Here is a 7,734-nt window from a genome sequence, read left to right on the forward strand (position 1 = left end):
TGTCAGCAGCAAACCTGTTGCTCCCCACCCAAAAGAGAAGCCCAGCACTGGCCACAAAAGTGGCATGAGTCTTTCCTAACGATTGGACAGCACAGAGTATTCCGCGTGGGGTGGTGATTTGGAAGTGTGGCAGGTCATGGCTGCAACCTCCAACATCACGGCCTTCACTAAAACAGGGGGAGTTCCATCTCAGCAATAATAGAAGGGAACCACACCTGACGGGCGGCCTGCTGAAGGTGGAGGGAGCAGATGAGCATCCAAAGAAAAGAGGAATGGGGAAGTCGTAGAAAATTAGAGGCAAAAAACAGATGCTCTCAGATCCAAGGTTTTTAGTCTTCACTGTATCATATTTTGAAGTCTTCATTTTAAAAGTTTTAAATTTCAGAAAATAAGTCCATCTTGGTGAACCATGTTCTGGGGAATTAGCAAAGGAAGTGGAAGTAAAAACATATTTTTATAATTGCTCATTTTTGTTTCTCGAATACAGTGGACCCCTGAACAAGGCAGAGGTTAGGGGCACTGACCCCCACGCAGTCAAAAATCCACATATAACTTTTAACTCCCCCCAGAACTTAACTACTAACAGCCTCCTGTTGACTGGAAGCCTTCCTGAGAACACACAGTCGATTAGCACATATTGTGTATGTTATACATAATATATACTGCAATATATACTTACAATAAAGTGAGAGAAAAAAGTTTTTTATAAAGATTTTATTTATTTATTTGTCAGAGAGAGAGAGCAAGCAGGGGAGGCAGCAGGCAGAGCGGGAAGCAGGCTCCTCACTGAGCAAGGAGCCTCATGCAGGACTCGATCCCAGGACCCTGGAATCATGACCTGAGCTGAAGGCATACAATCAACTGACGGAGCCACCCAGGCATCCCGAGAGAAAAGAAATGTTATGAAGAAATTCCTAAGGAAGAGAAAATACATTTACAGTGCCACACTGTAAAAAATCTGCATATAAATGGACCCACGCAGTTCAAAACCTGTGTTGCTCAAAGGTCACCTGTATAACTCAAAGAGCGTCCCCAGGACATGTTAGAGCAAACATTCTACAACTGTTACATTGGTAAGCAAGCCCAAAGTCATTGCCGACTTTTTCACCTCATGTAAGAAGTGGGATGTGTGCTGATTTGTGGGGCCTCACAGTGGCCTTCAAGCAGGGAACCTAGCCACATGGACTTCAGGGAGGCCAGAGCCTGGCTGGGAAGGGGTCCTTAGGATGAACAGAAGGAGCCAGATTCTGCCCTATGCTTGGTGGATGGGTATACAGCCTTGATTTCCCTTTAGAGTTCTTGTAGGGCCCAGCCTGTAGCTGTCATGTGGCCCTGGAACACCGACAGGTGCATACCTCACCCACTCACCCCCCTCGCCAAGCTCGTGTGTGGCCCTGGTGATGGCAAGTCATCTTCCTTTTCTGTCTCCTGGCCACATGGCTGCCCACTAGGAGCCTGGCTCTAAGAGCACCCCCCCCCCCGCCACCGGCCCTGGGCCCTTCCCACTTCTGCATTAAGCACATCCTCATTCGACACCAGAGCATCAGCTACACTGCCGTGTGCCTCTCATTTCGGTCACCTTTGCATGTTTCAGAGGCCACTAGCATAGTAGTTATGAACTTGGGCTCTTGAGTTCAACAGGCCTAGGTTCAACCCCACTCCCAAGTCTACTATTTACTCGGTAAGTGCAATTCTCTTAACCTTAGTGAGCTTGTCTCCTCACCTGTGAAATGAGGATGGCAGTACCCACTTCATAACACTTAAGTGTTTACTTACCTGCAAATATTTACCAAGCACCTTCCAGTGTTCTAGGTACGGGGGATACGGCTGGATAGCCACAGTGACTGGTCAGCCTGTCCAGGGCCCACGGGTAGCAGAGCAGGTCAGACTGTGCTCAGAATCAGAGCCAGGCTCCCAAACTCCTGATTTCTTGAAAAGCTCTTTCCTTGTAATGTCCACAATATGGCACTATCCTGGTTCTTCTCTTCTTCTTGACATCTCCAGTCCCCAGCAGGATCCATTCCCATTCTTGTTCCCAAAGGACTATGACCAATGCTCCCAAGGACACGGGCTCCTTTTTACAGACAACACTTGGGGGCGGTGCTCCCCGTTATAGCAGTTACACTTTCAGTACCTGCTGATCAAGAAAATATATAATGACAAAGGTATGAGTTCAGTAATATTTTAAGTGATTTCGTATTTTATTAACAGTGACAGCGCCTACGTACACTTGAAAAATACCATTAAAAAGAAAACCACAGGCCCAAAATGGAGTCACTTATGTTAGGCCATGTCACCAAACCAGGGCTTAAATACCTAACCTAACTGCAGTTTCAACCTCCCCGAGAAATGTAGTCTTTACTGGTCTATCAGGAATTTTCTGGTCAGCACCAATAAGGTAACCAGTCCTTTGGGCCCTCTCCATCCCCCAAAGGAAGATGAGGTAATCGAACTAAGACCCTATTTTCCCCAAAGGAAGGTGACCTCACTCAAAATAATCCTTTTTTTCTGTTTATGACTTCCTTGTCCTGCCTTTAAAAACCTTTCCCTTTCTGTGGCCCTTTGGAGTTCCCGCTACTTGCTAGATGAGATGCTGCTCAATTCAGGAATCATTTCATAAAGCCAATTAAATCTTTAAAATTTACTCCGGTGAATCTGGTTGTTTAACAGTACAGTTATATATGAGTTACACATTATACGTTCTGTAGGTTTATTAATTTAATAACATATGCAATCAAATGATTGAACTATCTCCTCACAGGAGGCATATAAAATTGCTTTCTTTAATTGTTGCCTTCTATCAATTCTTGTCAAATTTCCCACATTTCCCCTTAATCATATTTTGGGCAGAATGTATAACTTTCCAATGCTTGGCAGTTATTCGAAGTCCAGCCAGTTCAATCTCAAATACAAGGTAAACCTTTGCCCACTCCCATTGCCAGCCAGACTTAGGACCTTAAGAGGAAGAGTGGGATGTGGCTACCTCTTGATTACCCAACTCCCCCCTCCACCTGCCTTAGGATCTTGCTTCTCTGATGTTGGGTCATGGAGAATGAAGTAGGGAAAAGAGTAAAGATCTCTCTACCTAAATGGCCCATTGCTTGTAGTTTCCTCTCAGACCAACACTAACTGGCTTTTTAAAAAATTCAGGTATAGGGGCGCCTGGGTGACTCAGTCGTTAAGCGTCTGCCTTTAGTTCAGGTCATGATCCCAGGGTCCTGGTATCAAACCCTGCATCAGGCTCCCTGTTCAGCAGGAAGCCTGTTTCTCCCTCTCACACACCCCTGCTTATGTTCCCTCTCTCGCTGTGTCTCTCTCTGTCAAATAAATAAACAAATAAAATCTTTAAAAATAAAAAAAATTCAGGTATACTTCGTTTACAACAAAGATCACCCATTTTAAGAGCATAATCCAATGAGTTTTGACAAATGTAGTCCTGTAAACACCACAATTATGATACAGAACATTCCCACCACCCCCAGAGTTCATCTTGTGTTCCTTTGCAGGGGATTCTCTCCCCTGATTCACAACCCCTACCTACTGATCTGCTTTCTGTCACTGTAGTTTTATCTTTAGAATTTCATTAATAATGAAAGGATGTAGCCTTTCAGTGTCTGGCTTCTTCCACCTAGCCTATCAAATTTCAGATTCATCCACATTTTTGCATGTATCGGTAGTTTGTTCCTATTTTTGCAGAAGAGTATCCCATTGTATGGAACTACCACAGTTTGTTTACCTATTCACTAATTGATAACATTTAGGTTGTTTCTAGCTTTTCACTGTTAATATTGCTTCTGTGAACAATTTAGTACAAATCTAGTGTGGATACTTTCATCTTTACTGGGTAAATGAGGAGTAGGATTTTTGCTGAGTTGAATGGTAAGTGTATGGCAACTTTATAAGAAACCACCAAAATGTTTCCAAATTGATAGCACCATTTTGCACACTTACCAACGATGTATTAGAATTCTAGTTGCTCTGCATCCTCAACACTTGATGTTGCCAGTCTTTTTAATTTTGGCCATTTGAGTGGATGTGTAGTGATTTAGTGAGTGGTGTTTCACTGTGGCTTTGTGTTTCCCTAATGATCCTTCATGTGTTTATTTGCCATCTGTACAATGTCTTTGTGGGAGTATCTGTTCTACTTGTAGTTTTATTACAGGGTTAAGTGAGTTCTTTATGTATTCTGTATAGAATCCTTTATCAGATGTGTGTTTTGATTTCCTCCCAGTCTGTGGCTTGCCTTTCATTTTCTTAATGCGTCTTTTAAAAAATTCTCTTCGGGTTTATTGATGTTTAATTTGCATAAGTAACACTCACCCATTTTAGGTTTAGAGTTCTACAAATCTACCATGACAATCAAGATACAGAATATTCCCATCACCTTCTCCAAACTCCCCTATACTTTCTTCTGGCAGGTCTGGTTCTACAGCCCTTTAATAAGTTCTGCTTATATGTCCGGTATTGTCTTTACTGTGTGGGAACTCAACACCTCTGGGTCATCTTTGTGCCCTGACTCATAAATTCTAGGGTAACAGGAAAAGGTCCATTAAACATCCTGTTACACACAGCTCTAATAAAAAACAGTAATAATAACACCCACATGCTCATATAGTGCTTGCTAGGCACCAATCTCATTCTCTTATACTAACTCATTTGATCTTCACAACAGCCTACCCTGTGAATAAGATCCCTAACCCCTTTTTCCAGCTGAAGAAATTGAGGCACTGAAGAGGTAAGGTAAACTGGCCAAGCTCTCGGGGCTAGTGAGCCACAGAGCTGCAATCAGACTCAGGGAGTCTGGCTCAAGTCCGCAATGCCAGGCGCTACCTGGCATTGCTGCCTTCCGCGTGGGAGAGACAAAGCCGAAGTTTCCGCAAGAAGGTACGAGTCTCAGCTGGTCTCTCTGCTTTGGCGGCGGCAGCGGAGAAGGAGCCCCGCGCACCCCGACCCCCAGACGCTCGGTCCACTGCTCCGCAGCCCGCTCACCTCCCGCCCTCTGCCCGGCACCCCAACCCGAGGGACGCACGCGCCCATCCTGTGGCCGGGGCTTAGGGCCGGCCGCCCAACCCCACACGGAGCCACAGCCTTCCCCTGCGGAGTAGAGGAGGCGGGCACAGCGACCGCGCTGACCTCTCCCGCCGCCTGGCACCCGGGCATTCCCCGGACCGGGGACCAGCTCCCGACGACGCGGGCTGCACAAGCCTACAGGCCGCCGCCGCAGAGCCGGGGGCTGCGCATGCGCGTGGCGTGCGTGGCGTGCGTGGCGTGCGCGGCGGCGCGAGGTGCGCGGCCAGAGGCTGGAGGCGCTACCGGCCCGGGTGTTGTTGTGCGGTGAGCTCGGCGGGGCCTTGTCCTTGCGGGCGCGGGACCGTAAACAGCGACTTTTCCCCAAGTTCTGGGAGAGACTAGTTCCAGGCAGTCAAGTGTGGGAACGAACACTGGGCTCCGCGGCAAGGGAGCCGCAAAGGGGAGGACCTGAGACCCCACGAGCGCCGGTGGCCCCCATGCAGAACAGCTGGGGCCCTCTCCCCGCCCTCCGTCGTTTAACTGTTGGTAAATAAGATTTCTAATCAGAGGGTCTAGGGCCCAGCTCTGCCCGAACACGGTGGCGTTGGGCCAGGCACGTCATATTCCTGAGCTCTTTATTCCCATTGTTAAAATGAGGAGGGTGCGCCACTCTTAAGCCTCCATCGCAAGTTATTAAATTGAAGGAAACGGGATGGCCACTTGACTGACTTATGCACGCGCTTGCGTTGATGTCAAACCCTGTGTCTGGCCTTGCTCACCTGCAGAGGATCCCGTGAGAGATGGAATAGCCCGCAATTTGTGGTGACCGAGTAATGTTAAGAGTGCAGTAGAGGACAGGGTGGAGGCCGGGTGTGAGTTACGCATGGGAGGGGGAGAGTCAGCGTAGGTTTCACCCAGGAGATGACCTCTGAGCTGAGCCTTGAAGGATGAGCGGGGTGCTCCTGGCACAGGGGATGCCTGACAGCCTGCATAGGCAGGCTATCGATGTGTCTCGAGAGTTCTGGGAATAGCAGCGAAGTAAGTGTTGGGTGTGTGGGGAGTCAGTAGGTGGGCTGGAAGGGGAGAAGTGGGGGAAAGGTGGAGGGCCTTTGAAGCCCCTGTAGGCTGGGGAGGGGGAACTACATTGGGTCTTTAGGCATGGAACTGACATCAGATGTGTGTTTCAGTAAAGTAATTCTGGCAGGAACCAGACAGGAATTGTAATTATACAAAGGGGATGTTGGAGGAAGGAAGTTAATCTCATAGACCTGGGAGTAATGAGGGCCTGAGCCTGGGAGCGCAGTGGTCATGGAGACAGAAGCAGGATATCAGGGAGATTTTGAAGATAGTAATTGACGGGCTTCAGTGGCTCCCTGTTATACCCTACTCTAGGATAACCCCAGGGTCTAGAAAACCAAGGAGGAATGAGTCATTAAGGTATCTGAGTTTCTACCAAGTGCAGACCTTTTGCCAGGCATTCAGCATCCAAGATAAAGACCTAGTCTCTGCCTTCTAGGTGTTCATAGTTGAATAGAGAAGATGGACATATAACTAGCTGATTATATCTTTATCCATGTGGTGTAGAGCATTACAGGTGTCCCTACCTGAGCCTGAGGAGGGGGTGAGGGCAGGGAGGGCTTCTTCGAGGAGGGAGGCCTGCGCTTCAGGGAAACGGGAGTTCCTAAGCAGTATGGACATCCAAGGTACAGAAGATGCATGGGTGGGAAGGCCAGGCCGTTTGTGATATGCTTAGAGCACTAGACGCAGATGCTCGAATATGAAGCTAGATAAAATAGTGGAATTAGCTGCTGGAGTGTGAGATGGGAGGTAGAGCTTGAGTTTTATTCTCTGTAGACTGGGGAGCCATCACAGGACCTCATGCTTGTTCAGATTCTCTTGGGATGGCTTGCCCTGGGTGCATTGTGGAGAACAGCTGTAAAGGGGAGAAGCTTGTGGGGTGAGGCTGTTGCAGGAAGTACCAGTGAGTTAGAGTGGGGGCTGAAGCTAGGCATGGTGGGGCACGCAGGGAGAAGACTGGTATGGGGGCAGTGGAGTGGGAACTGGAAGTTGGGGGCGGCGCATGGGGCCCTGGGGAGGAGGACTAGAGATACCTAGTGGCAGTTTACTAGCTAAGTGGAATGGCAGTTCACTTAACCTTGGTAAGCTTGTCTTCTCATATGCCAAATGGGGATGGCAGTACCCACCTCATGATGTTGGGGTGATTCACTTGACAAATATTTACTGAGCACTTTCCAGTGTTCTAGGTACCCAGAATACAGCTGGCCTGCTGTGGTGTAAAATACACAGGAAATACATACAAATCAAGTTCAAAAGTGAGGGCACACTTAGAGGTGCAGATTTGGCTATGATCCACATTTAGCTCCCAGAAAAGAGGCAGATGAGCACTGAGTGAACAAGATTCCCCCAGTTGCAGGGCAAGATGGAGGCTGGCCCCCGGGAGAAACTGAGTGCTGGTCTATGTCTGAATGGTCTTTGCAAGACCAACTTTAAAAGGATGGTTTGGGACTGGATGATGTCTAAGCTCTTGCCTTGTGTCCTAACTTCTGGTGATCACCTGTGTGCCTCCATTTCTGTGTGTGGAGGAGCTGACTCTGAGTTTAGCTTCGTGGAACCAAGATCGTAGAGGTCTACTGGGAGGACCCTGGGCCTGTGGAGCTCTGCCAGGGGCCTGCCTTTCTCTCAGAACATACTGAGTGTTTTCCA

General features: G+C 48.0%; 1 long non-coding RNA gene across 2 annotated transcripts; it reads right to left on the bottom strand.

Annotated features, from left to right (window-relative positions):
* Positions 1-1,111: 1,111 nt before the first annotated feature.
* Positions 1,112-5,218, bottom strand: LOC117999775. 2 transcript variants are annotated; one of them, XR_004676322.1, is made up of 2 exons: positions 5,134-5,218; positions 1,112-2,134 (listed from the first exon to the last, which is right to left on the bottom strand). It is a non-coding gene; the product is annotated as an uncharacterized LOC117999775 (long non-coding RNA). The 2 variants fall into 2 exon arrangements; XR_004676321.1 differs by having other exon boundaries at positions 1,112-2,137.
* Between the last annotated feature and the right edge of the window lie 2,516 nt (positions 5,219-7,734).

Source organism: Mirounga leonina, unplaced genomic scaffold (assembly GCF_011800145.1).
Source record: "Mirounga leonina isolate KUSES-001 unplaced genomic scaffold, KU_Mleo_1.0 Mir_481, whole genome shotgun sequence".
NCBI classification, from domain to species: domain Eukaryota; kingdom Metazoa; phylum Chordata; class Mammalia; order Carnivora; family Phocidae; genus Mirounga; species Mirounga leonina.